We start from the raw sequence: 14,619 nt of genomic DNA on the forward strand, positions 1-14,619 counted from the left end.
AAAATAAAATAAAAATAAAAAAATTGCCTTATAACTTCCTGGATGCTTCCTGGGAACCCAATATCATTAATCAATTGATGAATTCTTTAAAAATCTGTATCTAAATGATATAGTATTACTTTAAATGATCAACACTGACTGTGTCAATTTATAATCTTAAAAATAGAAATTATCTTTGAGGGAAGGTAGAGAGATATATAACCTAGCAATTGCCCCTAGCAATGCAGTATAGCTGATACAGCAGATTGTAGTGCCTTCCCTAGAGGAAGAAGGAAACCTCTGGAGCAGCACTGTGGGTTCCTGGCCTGTGGTGTGTGGCAGCTGCTGTGGAAGGGGCCTCAGCTGGGAGCTCATTAGGCTGTCAGCTCCCCAGATGTGTAGAATCAGACTGTACATGCTTATAAGACCCTGAGATGACTCTCCGCTGATTAACATCAATGTTGCCCAATCCTGACAGCAGGGCAGAATCACCTATGGATTTGTAAAGATAGTTATACAGATAGCCTATTCCCAGTAAACTCTTGGAATCTATTGAAAATGCTTCTGGGACACTACAGATTCAGACAATTCCTGTAGCCTTTTCCAATGAACAGTGTGAGTGAAGCAATGATAGTTCCCCTAGAATGTTCTGGGTCAAATGGAAACATCTATGAAATTCTTCGGAATTTGCACCTCTGTCTCCATTTTCTTTTATTAGATTACTATTTGTGTCCTTCCTCCTTTTTCAAAATCAGGAAATGGAAATATGAGACTGTAACTGAGTAATGTATTTAGCGTCTGATCCTATATTCTAGGAATTGACTTGCTATTCCTTCTGCAGGGGCTAAGAAGAAGGTGAAACTGACAAATGACCATAGAGTTCAGTTTCCAGGTACAAAATCAATACACATATTCATGTCTTTTCAAAGCCTCTTTCTGTTTGGTTACAACGATTTTCAATTTCCATGTATTTTTTGAGGCCAATCAATAAGGTCTGGGTTCAAGACAAATCATTCAACCCTTTGTTCATTCTCATTGCTTTAAGCAACAGAAACCGAGTAGAAATGAAAGTACATAAATAGCTGCATTGGTAACCAATCCCCAGGGCATTAAACAAACATGCACAGAAGGCAGGAAGAAACAAGGCCATCACTCCCTTCGACATCAAATAGGAGTGATTCTTGGCCTGAAAATAGTCTCAATGACATAATGCTGCTTAATATTAAATCACACATTATACTTCATAGCATTTTGAATGCTTGGGATATGAGATCTCTTCTTCGCAAATGATGGGAAACTTTCTATTAACTAAAACAAATAAGTACAGTATGGAAAAATAGCACAATACTTTAATAGTTAAAGCTCACTCACTTGTAGTATAAGTTAAACATGTCTCTTACATGCCCCAAATAAGGTTTATCTGCATGAATATTTCTTGTATGCTAAGACTAGTGTGAGACTCGGAATGTAGTTCCGTTGGTAATTTGTTTGCTGAGCATGCATCAACATGTCGTGAACTAGGCATGGTGCATCTGCAATCTCAGCGCTGGGGGGGGGGGGGGCAAGCGATCTGAAGTTCAAGGGCATCATCAGCAACTTGGGAGACAGCCTGGATTATAGCACAAGACCTTGTTTCAAATATAAGCAAACAGGGGACTGGCTAAGTTTGCCAAGTGCTTGCTACCAATTATGAGGACCTGGCATCATTTCCAGCACTCACACAAAAATCAGGGATGGACATGTGCCCTTGTAATCCTTGTGCTGGACAGAGACAGGTAGAGTTTTCTGACCTCCAAATCAAGGCAAATTGGTGTACTCCATGTTTAGTGAGACCTTGCCTCAAAATATTAGATAAAGAGAAATTAAGAAAGACATTGGCCATCAAATTGTGGCCTCCGTGCTCATGTACCCATGTGCCAATACACCATGTAAATGAAGCAAACTGTTGTTAAATTTTAGAATGTGGTAGCTTAGTAACCATTCTTTTTTTTTTTTTTAAGATTTATTTATTTATTTTGTATAGTGTTCTGTCTGCATGTATGCCTGCTGGCCAGAAGAGGGTGCCAGATCTCATTACAGATGGCTGTGAGCCACCATGTGGTTGCTGGGAATTGAACTCAGGACCTTTGGAAGAGCAGCCAGTGCCCTTATCCACTGAGCCATCTCTCCAGCCCTAAGAGGTATTTTTATTTTGGTTTTTTTTTTTTTTTTTGAGACAGGGTTTCTCCGTGTAGTTTTAGTGCCTGTCCTGGACTCCCTCTACAGACCAGGCTGGCCTCGAACTCACAGAGATCTGCCTGGCTCTGACTCCAGAGTGCTGGGATTAAAGGCGTGAGCCACCACTGCCTAGAAACCATTGTTATAATCATCTACTGAGATATAGAAGCTGATACAAGAAGAAGAATACCATGTAGTAAAAGAAATAGCCAACAGGGAACCTAAAGAAAATCCTTCACAAATGTCATTGCATGGTGACCCACTTAGTTACTACAGATGGACTAAACATTCACATTCAGATACTGCTAGTGCTGCAGGGTCAGATGTACTAGTGGATGACAAAGTGCAGGGTTTTAGATGATGAAAGGAATATCTACAGGAATGACTGCTTCACCTCTGTACAGAATACTGCACTTCCTGGAGTCAGCATGGCTTCTAGTGATCATAATGCCTCCAGATGTCAATGTCATTTGAGTTTTGTAGTCATTGATTATTTATATACCTCTTTATGCCCCTAACTGACTGAAGATTACTTGTGTGCTTACCTTATTTGTAAAGTTTCTTTTTGTATCTTTATTTCTTCAAACTTCATTTTTCTTTCTTTCTTTCTTTCTTTTTTTTTGTGTATACACTCACACACACACATGTGCATTGGGTGTACAAGTTCCCTCAGAGGCGAAAAGAGGGTGTCATACTCCTTCAAACTGAGGTTACAAGTGGTTGTAAGACACCTGATGTGTGTCTTGGAAACTGAACTCCACTGAACTTCATTCCTCTGAAAGTTAAGCAAAGGCTCTTAACTGCCAAGCCGTCTCTCCACCCCTCAATTTTAATCTGTTTACCTAGAATCAAGTTCTCTTATGGCATTTTCACATATACTTAGTTTGGGCATATCGTCTCATACATCCCTTCCCATTCCCCATTTCCTTGCTGATCATTCCTGCCGAAACCCTTCCATCCTAGGTATTCCACCTTTTTTGGGTGTGTGTGTGTGTGTGTGTGTGTGTGTGTGTGTGTGTGTGTGTGTGTGTGTGTGCGTGTGTGTGTGTGTGTGTGTGTGTGTGTGTGTGTGTGTGTGTGTGTTTGTTTACGGTTGGAGGTGGGTGTAATCCACATAAGGATGCCAGGTGACCTGCTCTGTCACTCATTCTTCACTTTATCATCTTGAGACCAGGTCTCTCAATGAACATGAAACTCGTTGTATTTGTTTATGTGTTTTTTCACTTGTTTTGTTTATTTAGGCTTGCTGGTCAACAATCTCCAGTAACCTTCCTCTCTCTACCAACCACCCCTTCTACTATGGCTGAGGTTATAAGTATGTTTTTGGTACAGCCCCATACCCCAGATTTTATGTGGGTGCTAGGGATCTGAACTGAGACCCACGTACTTTCACAGGATGTGTTCTAATGCTCTCAGATGTCGCCTGAGTACTCCACATTTCATTTTTATATTTTCTTTCATGCTTCCTCATTAGCTGTGGCGGTTTCTTCTCTTGGCTTCAGCTGTCTAATAGTCCTCATAACTATACACACATGCACAAGCATTCTGCATGCACTTGTGTCCTCCAGACATTTCATTATGTAATTTTGAAACAGGATCTCACACTGTAGCCCAGGCTGTCCTTGGAGCTCACTCTGTAGCTCAGACTGTCCTTGAACTCCTTAAACTCAGGGCAATCCACTTCCCTTAGTCTTCTAAAATTAAAACCATGATCCACCATACCCAGCTTGTTTTCTCACGTTTTACATGTGCCTAGACCTAAATAAATATGGTATCTAAAAATAATTTTTAAACATTTCATAAATATTATAAAATAATTTGAAACTATAATAATGTATTTGCTATTTTTTAAATTCTGTCAGTAATGATGTTGTATTTCTAATAATATAGACATGTCTAATGAAGTCAGGGCTGGATGTAAGAATCACAGGGCCTTTCTAGAAGCAGACATAAACACACACACACACACACACACACACACACACACACACACACACACACTGTTAGCTGATGTGATTAAAGCATGTTCCTATACATGAAAGCTTTAGTGTTCTAAGAAATGTTGCAATTATTTTATCAGTTACATATATGGTGGGATGGAGTGCATATGGGAGAAATTAGGGAAGAGTAGAAGGAGAATATAATCAAAACACATTGTATGCATGCATGAAATTCTCAAATAATTAATAAAAATGGTATCCTAAAAAGAAATAATATTTATATACTACTTATAAAAGGAGAAAGAATATTATAATGGCATTGTTAAAACTAAAGTTAAGAATTTATTACTTTGTGGAATAAAATCTGTCTCTATGTTATTTTATAAATTACATTTCCTTAAGAAAATAAGTATAGAGGAAATTTATTAGAAGCCAAGTGTTATGACTGACAAGATGTGAAAGTTCAATCATGATAGGCACATTATTTAATTATTACAGCCTTTTAAGGACCTCGTCAAAGCTTCAGATATGGCTGCTTCCTGTGAATGTCATAAAATTAATTAAAGGTTCTGGCAGCATGTGCTTTTGTTCACAGGTGGTTCATAGTATTGTTTCTGGAGTTTCTAAGGCTTCTCCTTAGAACCACAGAATCTCAAAATCCACTGGTAGAGACCAACTTGTCTGTTGCTGTAGCAGGTTCTACAAAAAGCAGAAATGAGTGGAAATGGTGGTATACATGGATCCTCTAATTAAAATATAGAGCCCTGTAAACCAGTTCTCCCTCTGTCTTGCTCTGCTCCTCTGTACTGTCCTCTTCCACTTCCACTGTGCCAACATGCCCCGAAGAACTGTAGGAGCTGGGAACATTGGCCTCTTGGTGCTCATCAAATTTCTCACATGCAGTTATCCTCAACCTAGCGATTGCCACAAAGATGTTTTCTGCTATATGCTTAATTAACTCGATTGATAAGTCTTTGATGCATAAACAAATGAGCGTTTTCACTGAACATATTGTCAACAGCCTAGGAAAACATTTTGGTGCAGCCAGTGTCAGAGATAATTCTTTGTCATTTGTTAACTCATTTTGAAATATAAACATGCAGCGAAGTCTGTAATTCTTAGAACAATATTAAAAGCAGAATTATTTTTTATTGTTTTCATAACTGGGAGTTACCTTCTGGAAGGAACACAAAAAAAAATGTTGACATGCATCAAAATCTCTAAATCCTTTTTCTGTCTATAAGCCATATTTTTAATCATGTACTACTTACAATAGACAGCACCATCTGAGATTATGTTCTTTCAAACACCATAATGAAAACTGATTAACTCTGTAAATAAACCCGCAATCATTCACATTGTAGTTATGTAGAGATATCTTGAATAATTGAAATGTAGCATGACTAATGATTACTTGTTTGGGATTCAGTCTCACATACTAAGAAGTTCTAAAAGGCATGAGGGAAAGAAGGGGCCAAAATGACACCAAAGACTGCTCAATAAGAACTCTTCTATGAACATGGAAAAGGTGTATCTACAGGGAAACACTTCAAATCGAAGGAGCTTGTTCCTGACTACATGTCTTTAAATTATTCTCTATGTTATCTATTTGAAAGAGGCATAAGGACTGTGGACACATAAGCTTGCAGGAGCTCACATTTCACCAGTGCCGTGGAGGCTTCTGTAGCATGGGGACATTCAGAATGTCAGTGGCTTTGAACATGGACAGATATGAAGTGCTGCTAAAAATGTCACTGGATAATGTTTAAGTAACAAACTTAAGTATCAAAGATGTAAGGAAACTGGGAGTTTAATTTCAAAACTGTCACTTAATTTTAATTGTACAGTTTAAGGCCTTTAGCTTTTCATCACAGTTATATAAATATTTCTGTGACAATAGTTTTAAATAGAAACCATTTCAACTTAATGCTTTCTTTTTTATATAATAAGTATGAAATTTAAAAAAAAAGAAAATAATGCCTTAGTTTTACCTCTGTGATTCAATAGAAATATTTAAAATATATCTAGGTATCCCCAAAACACTGAAAGACTGAGGTCAACTATTTATGGAGTATATATAAATACTTCAGTTCATATCAAGTGTAAATAGTAGTATTCTATTGAACACTTCCCCTGTGGTTACTGATGCTCAACATTTGCAAACTTCACCTCTTCTCTAGCTTTCCACCAAACAGGAAAACAGTATCACTTCACATTTCTCAAAAATACATGAGTGACTACAGCCAAGAATGCTCATCTGTAACAGAATTGTAAGACTTTAGTTCTTGTCAGCATGAGACGGTATTTTGCTGTTGTTGTTAAGGCAGATAAGTGTCTAGTTCTCATTCAATTATTTTTCTCCTCTATGATGATGGACTGGATATAGGTTGGGAGGGAAAATGAAAAGTCATGATAGACACTAATATTTTTGGTTTGAGAAGTGGAAAGCTGAGGTTGCTTTTGACGAAAATGGAGAACACTTCAGGAAAAACAAATCTAAGTTGTGGGATTGAAATAGGTCAACCTCTAAAATATCAAGGATTCCTATTACCTGTCTGAGCTGAAAGAATGGATTGGCAGTTGGATGTGTACATAGAAATCAGCTGAGGAGCCCAGATTAGAGACATAAACATGAAGGCCACCAAAATTGAATCCTGAGACTGAGTGAAATGAGAAAGGAACTCAAAGAGAATAAATAACAGAAAAGAAGTTAATAGCTCAAAGACTTGTGATTTATGGCTCAATAATATTCTACAGTGTGGCTATGAGGATCACCAGCATAAGACAAGATCAAGAAGGATCAATAAGAATTGTAATAGGGAAAGTTGTCAAGTATAGTGACCTAGAAATAAGATGGTGGAAGACTATCTTTGAAAAGAAATGTTTGATGAACTCTTCATCAAATAATTATTAAAACTGTTATGATTATGTACTCAACCTTGACAAGAAAACTGTGGTAGAATTATAGGGAAAGTGGAGTGATGAGCACTTGAGTATATTTAAGATGATCATCATGCCCAGCTTCATGTAAACTTTCTTAGGCTCACAGGGTGGAGGACAAAAGAACACATAAAGCCAAAATGAGCTCTTCTCTCATGCCAGGGCTCATTATAGATACACAAGCACACCAAGCCAAGACCAACCAAACTTGCCAGAATGAATCTAGCCCAAATTTCCAAGCTGCTGAACTTTGAAAAAAGATGAAATGGACAACAGCATCAAACCAGTGCAATATGAACAAAGTACAATTTAGAGTACTTGATTTAGTTTACTAAACACAAATATAATGTAAAAAGGACTAGAATATAAAATTAAGAAAAAGGAATAAGTGGAAAATATTTGTTCAGAAAGCAGATTTGAATTAAATTTGATACATAGATAGATGATAGATAGATACATGGATGGATGGATGATGGATGGACAGATGGACAGATAGATCAATAAATGGATAGATAGACAATTTTGTGCATGTGTACATGACATCCTGTCACAACTAAGAAAGCCTGACATTATGTCACAACTAAGAGAGCCTGGAAGTATTCATTCAGTTTTATGACCCACGGGCCAATTGAATCACTGAGAATAAGGATTTTAGGGTGCTTATTCTATAAGGGACAAGGACAGAGTCAGTACTACTTCAGATAGGCCTTCTTGTCTAAGGATGTTGCATGCTCAGCACATTCTGCATTTATTGTAGGAACTAGAGGCAAGACTGGTGACAGGTGAGTTAGCCAAGGTTGTCGGGAACATATCGCTATATAGACGTTGTCACATTTGCTTTTGGAAGTACTCTAGAGAGACTGGCTTCAGGAATCTGTGGGATTCGGCAAAGCTATGTTGAATGTGTATTATTTTGTTGTGTTGAAGGATCCATTCATGATGCTCAAATAGTTTTCCATGTGTAATTAAATTTTTGCCTGCTGTCCTAGTGTAAGAATGGCATCCAATATTCACCTAAGACTGTGCAAATTTTCCTGGTTTAGCCATATCAGAAATGGTGGGCAGAGATTTACCATACTAAGAGCACATCCTTCTGTGACTGACACCAAAGGATCTGGTTAGGAAAAATGAAAGCATGTAAAATTACAGAGACCAGAACAGAGAGTGGAATAAAATGAGTGCAAATGGTGAGCAGGGCACTTAGTTCTTAAAAGTCCTATAAAGGAAAGAAAAAAAAAAACAAAAGCAACCAGGAACATACTAGATTTTATTTATATATATATATATATATATATATATATATATATATATATATATATATATATATATATATAACTTTATTCTTGACAACAATTAAAAATATATAATTTATGTTCATTCCTTGTGGTGTGTCTGTGTGTGTGTCTGTGTGTCTGTGTCTGTGTGTTTGTGTATGCAGAAGCCAGAAGAGGACATCAGATGTCCTGCTCACTCCACCACTCTGCACTTTATTCCCTTGAGCCAGGCCCTCTTTCTGAACCTGAAGCCAGGAAGGCAGCCAGCCAGCTCCAGTGGTCATCTTGCCTCCATGCCCCATAGTTCTGAAGTTACAACAGTGCAAGGCCAAGCTTGGAAATGTTTTGTGGTTACTTGAGAGCTGAGTTTCGGAACTTGGATCTCTGTGCTTTTATAGTAAGCTTTCTTACCCCCTGAGCCATCTCCTCTGACCTGGTCTTCCCGTGTTTTCAGGCTATGGCACCCATAGTGCTTTTAATACCACCACAGGGTATATCTGAATATAAAGTGTGGGTTGTATCTTAGCATCTTTTCCTGTCAAATGTTGGAAGTTACAGATGAAAACTGCCCTGGATGAAATAGTCTAAGTGAAATAACCTGAAGAAGCCAATGTTTAAGAAAATGCCTACATTATACAAGTATAATAAACGTACTGAATACACATTTATGTAAATTAATACAGACTAGCTGCCATCTGTAAATGTACCAAGTTTTATAAGATAGGAAGTGACAGATGCTGATGTAATTACTACCTTGAAGAACCAAAAGGTTCCAGTTAAACATGGTATACCACTGAATTTCTCTGTGAATATCAACTTCCTCAGAACAAGGTAAGCACTGTGCGTGCACTAGTTTACTTAAATATACCAGCTACAATAGGAATGTATACATCATATGTATATGCTCCTGTGTGCTGTGTACAAGGTGGGAGTGATTTGTAAATGAAATGAGCCATGTTCTATTAAAACAAAAAGCATTAGTTTACAATTAGAAGTTGGAAAAACAGCAGCACAATAAGGCTAATTATCTGGAGAAAGTCAACGGTGTATGAAGAGCTGTTGAGGGATGAGAGCCGAGTGTTGAGAAGAGAAGAGCAAGATAGCTTCATCTTGCTACAAAATATGAGAAAACTGCCTTTTTAGATATTTTTTCATATTTTAATAAGCATAAAAATTAACTAAAAAGACAGCATGAAATTCGGCACACACTGATGTGTGGACCCTCGTAAACTCTCTACTATGATGCTCTTTCTAGAATATTACAAATATGAATATATTATACATTGCATTTAATTCTGGTGATCTTATCCTTCCAAGATAAAGGATAGTTGATTGACTGAAATTTTTCTCTTCTTAAAAAAACTTTTATCCTTGATAAACCAAATAAAGTTAGCTATAAAGCAACCTCCTTGAATAGCACTGCTTGAAACCAATCATTTTTTTAAAGAAAGAAGAATTTAAATATTTATGAAATCGAGTTCTATTTACTGTTTTGAAACAGAAATTATTAAAATTTCATGAACTTTGTAGGGTTATTTTCCCTTTCTATAACTGGTAGAAAACAAATGAGTTTTATGTTATTAAATCGAAATGCATGGTAAGCTAATTAAGAAAAATTAAGTTATATCCAACATATAAAAGGAAAACAATATTGTAGCATCTTCTTGTGTTTAATTATGATGTAAACTAGAATGAAGCTGAAACTGTATGTGTGGAGCTTCTGAAAGTGGGTGCCTTGCATTCATTCAGACTTCGTTATGGAAGAAGCATTGATTTTATTCTTACATCTATATTTCACAAAGAGTATCAGAGGGAAAAAGCTTGCCTCACAGGCAAGGTTGAAAGCTCCGTTTCATTTTATTTCTTATCTTAATAGCAGGGAGCTGCTCCAAACTGAAAAATATATGCTTTGGGAAGATTGAACTTGCTAGCTTTTGCAGAGTTCTTCATCTTTTTCTAAAGGACAGTTATCAACTAAGCAAAAAAGAAGGAAATTAAGTATGCTGCTTGGCTTGCGATAGCACACAACCATGACTATGTGGCTAGAAAATTCCAAGCATGAGAACTGAGATTTTAAATTTAAGAGCGAGGTTTTAGAGTGTTGCTGGTAATATAGTTTCAGAATGGTAGGTGCTCTCTACACTCCTCTACACTCCCCCACCTCCCTATCCAGACTTTTCTGGAATTCCCAGTCTTTGAGTGTAATCAGACATTTTACTTGTCCTCAACAATACAAAGTGCCAACTATACTGGGATGTGGCTTGAGCGTTTGGTCATTAATTTAAAATGTTGGAATAAGCCTTGAACAGACTGTGCCAGACCCTGACCAAGGAACCTTCCATCCCCCTAAGGCTTGCAGAAACCCCACCCCCACGATGTCAGAAACTCCAGCCTCTCCTCATCACTGCCTTTGCTTTACTCAGTCTGCCACTGTCACCCACATCCTGACAGCCCCAGGCAGGTAGCTTTTAAAGATAAAACAACTTTCTCCGGATGAACAACTCCAGGAAGAGGAGACTGGAAGTAGCCACTGAAGGTGCATTTAACTTCCCATTCTCCAGTCCCTCCTTACATCTCCTCCCTGCTTCACAGGCGTTCCTTTCCACAGGGGAGAATGTCTGCTCTTTGCTATTTGAAATGAACAGTCTCTTCTCCTGGGTTCAGACTGGCCCCTTCTCAGCCTTCTGTCTTTAAGCTGTCTCAGAAATCTAACAACATATGCATCATATAGACATATGTGTGTATAGAGATGTATATTAGCATATATGACTGCACATATGAACTATTAAAAAAAAACTATTGTTCTTACTATCAATTTAATGTATTGTGAGATCCTGGGGAATCAATTTATTCACTCTTCCAATGTGAATCTGAATGATGTGTCTCACATTTTCAAAATCTACTGCATAAATTGACTTTAATATTTTTTCCAGGCTATTGTCCAACCCCCTGCTCCTGCTACTTTGCAGCCATCAGTTGCTTTTCTTGGCCACAAACTCAGATCTCTACAGCTATTGAACCAATTCTCATCAAAGTCGGCCATTTATGTTGATTTTGGTCTGTCTTTAGCCAGTTGAGTTAGAATTAATATTACAGCCCTGATTTTAGAACATGATCAGTTTAGAGCTTAAGGAATACTTCTAAGTCCTTGGATTCCTTCATTGTCTTATCTGCCTCTTTTTCTTGAATTATGATGTCCCAGACTTGAACACCTGTGATGCTGATACACTGTGCTTGGGGTGTTATACTCCTAGCTGATTCTCTTGACAATCATTCTTTCTGGCTCATCCCCAGTATGCCATGATTCCCCAGTATGTTTTTATCCTTGGGTGCTAAGGAGCTGTCAATGGTGCTTGTGGATTATCCCATCAGTTTGTTGAAAAAAATTATCCTCAAAAGTGTCTGATGGGGGAGGAAATGTTTTGTCATTTCACCTGTGATTAACTCCACACTTACCTACTCTCCTCCACAGTCCCTATTTATCAACATTGTGTTTGTTATGCCTTTATTCAGCTTCTATCACAGTAAGATTCAAACACTCCATCTTCACAAAGGCAGCAATTCACTCAGTTTCACATGTGAGGCACTTCGTAGAGAAAACATTGTCTATAGAATTTATCCCCATCCCCACAAAAAAAAAATGTGTTTCTGGTAATTCTAGCTCAAATTTGAGCACCAAAAATGAGATACTTTAAAATGATAACTATCTATAGACAATGATGTGGAATTGATATAAACTGTTATCTTCTCTATAAAAAATGTCATGACCTTTAGAATGCAAAACAATTTTCTTACGAGGTTAACCAAGAGGAAAAATCTTAATTTTGAAGTCCTTCAAGATTAAGAGATCCAAGCCTATAAACTCAGCAGACTGGGAGTACAGTAGCAGTAAAGAATTTCTATCTGTGTAGAGTAACAGAGAAATTGGGGGAATGAAATTGCACAAACAATCACAAGTGTGGTAAAACATTTATGGAAGTCAATCATATCTAAAGGTAGATTGATGGACTAGAAAACTGCTACATTGATTTATTTAGATGAATATCTTCACCTAAGAGACCTAGCACATTTCAGGAATTATCTGTCAATCCTGAACTTGAATTCACAGCAGCTGTGGCTTCCTACCCTAGACCAGCTGCACGATCAGGCCAATTGACATTCTAGCATATAAAGTTTATTTAAAAACTTGAGAGTTATTTCAATTACTAGTATTTAAAGTTTCCATGAGTTATATGGAAGATTATATTCATCTCATCATTTAGAGTATTCATCTCTTACAATTCTTTTTTTTTCCTTTGTTGCTTAGTCAAAAAGCACTATTGAGGAAATATGCTTACAAATAACAGTTGAGCACAATTACCTAAACTTGTTCTCATTTACCTAGACACACACCATAGCATGGATAGAGTGGGGAGATATTCCACAGCAAAGATATTGTTATAGCTTCACCATACAGGTCATCTAGAGCTGGCTGAAATGGTACTTAACTATCTCTAAATCCCACAACTTGTATAACAACCCTCTTAAAAATTGCATATATTCCAGAAACAATTATTTGCACTGTAACTTTTTATTAATTTTTATTTTCAAATTTATTTTATTTCATGTGTTCAAGTGTCTTGCCTTCATTTACGCATGCGCACCACATACCGAGACGGTGTCTACAGAGATGGTGCCTGTGGGGAGCCAAAGAAGACATAAGATCCTCTGAAACTAGAGCTAGTTGGAAAACACCATATGGGAGCTAGAAATCTAACTCAGGCCCTCTGTCAAAGCAACAAGTTGCCTTAACTGCTAAGCCATCTCCAGGAAATTCTATGTTCTCTTAAATGTCATGACTCACAATTCAGATTGGTAAATTATAAGACTGGATAAGAAACTCAAGTAAATTCATTCAGGGGGCTGGGGAGATTTCTCAGGTTGTAAAATGCTTGTTATATATGGAGTAGAATATTATTTTAAGGTGTGTTACTTTTGTTTATGTGGCATTTGTTTAACTCTGTGAAGCTGTATTACTGTGCCTGTGTAAAACACCTGATGGTCTAATAAAGAACTGGCCAATAGCAAGGCAGGAGAGAGGATGGCCGGGGCTGGCAGGCAGAGAGGACATATAGAAGGAGAAATCTGGGAAGAGGGATTGGAGATCTAGCAGCTAGAGAAGGAGGAGGACTCCATAGGCCAGCCATCCAGCTACACAGCAAGCCATGGAGTAAGACTAAGATTTACAGAAGTAAGAAAATGGGGAAAGCCCAGAATTTAAAGGTAGACTATTTAATTAAAGTTAAGGAAAGCTGACTAGAAACTAAGCCAAGCTAAGGCCAGGCATTCATAATTAAGAATAAACCTCGGTGTGTGATTTATTTGGTAGCTGGGTGGTGCCCTCCCCCCCCCCCAATAAGATAAAATACCTCCAACAACAATATAACCATGATAATCTAATTTCAAATCCTTGGCATCTATATAAAAGGCTGAGCATCATAGCAAGTGCCTTTCATCCTAACACTGGGGAGCTGAGCATCTCTGGGGCTCATGGGTTAGACAATCTAGCCAAATTTATGAGCTCCAGGACTGAGTGAGAGACTGTCTAAAATAATACAGTGGAGAACATTTGAGAACAACCAAACACAGCCTTTAGCTTTCACAGATATGTGCAGGTAGGTGTACCTGCATTCACATGGACACACACATGAGCATTTAAACACACAGATAAATTTGTTTAACTCAATTTACCTTAGTATTTTCTCCACATATATCAGAAATGTCTCTTATCACTGAAATTCATCATCTTATTAAGATGTTTTATGCAGAGAACATGAAAACCCATGCAGTAGGAATCATTGTTTTTATTTTAGAGTGAAGGTAACTGAGTTAAAATAATAACATGTCCATTCAAACACAGTTTACAAGTTATAAGACTGAGGTTTTAGTAGATTGAACTGACTTGTCATTCTGTTTTCTGTCACCTAAATTTGTCTTCCAAGATTGAGCCAAAAATAGGCAAAAATTGGATTATTCTACATATCTAATCCCAAGTATGAATATAATTTTGAATGAACCCAATTCCATGATTTAATTACTAATTAAGGTTTAACTGAACCCTGTATAACTGTTCAAGCCTCTGGACCTGAGGACAACAGGGTTAAAGAAGAATGCCAGGTATGTGTATGGGAAAACAGACTGTATATATTATCACACGTATTCCTGACCTAAGAACTCAGCAATTAGACAAAAAAAAAAAAAAAAAAAAAAGAAATTAAAATAGTGATTAG

The sequence above is a fragment of the Peromyscus californicus genome, unplaced genomic scaffold (genome assembly GCF_007827085.1).
Source record: "Peromyscus californicus insignis strain IS unplaced genomic scaffold, ASM782708v3 Scaffold_15__1_contigs__length_86483966, whole genome shotgun sequence".
Lineage (NCBI taxonomy): Eukaryota > Metazoa > Chordata > Mammalia > Rodentia > Cricetidae > Peromyscus > Peromyscus californicus.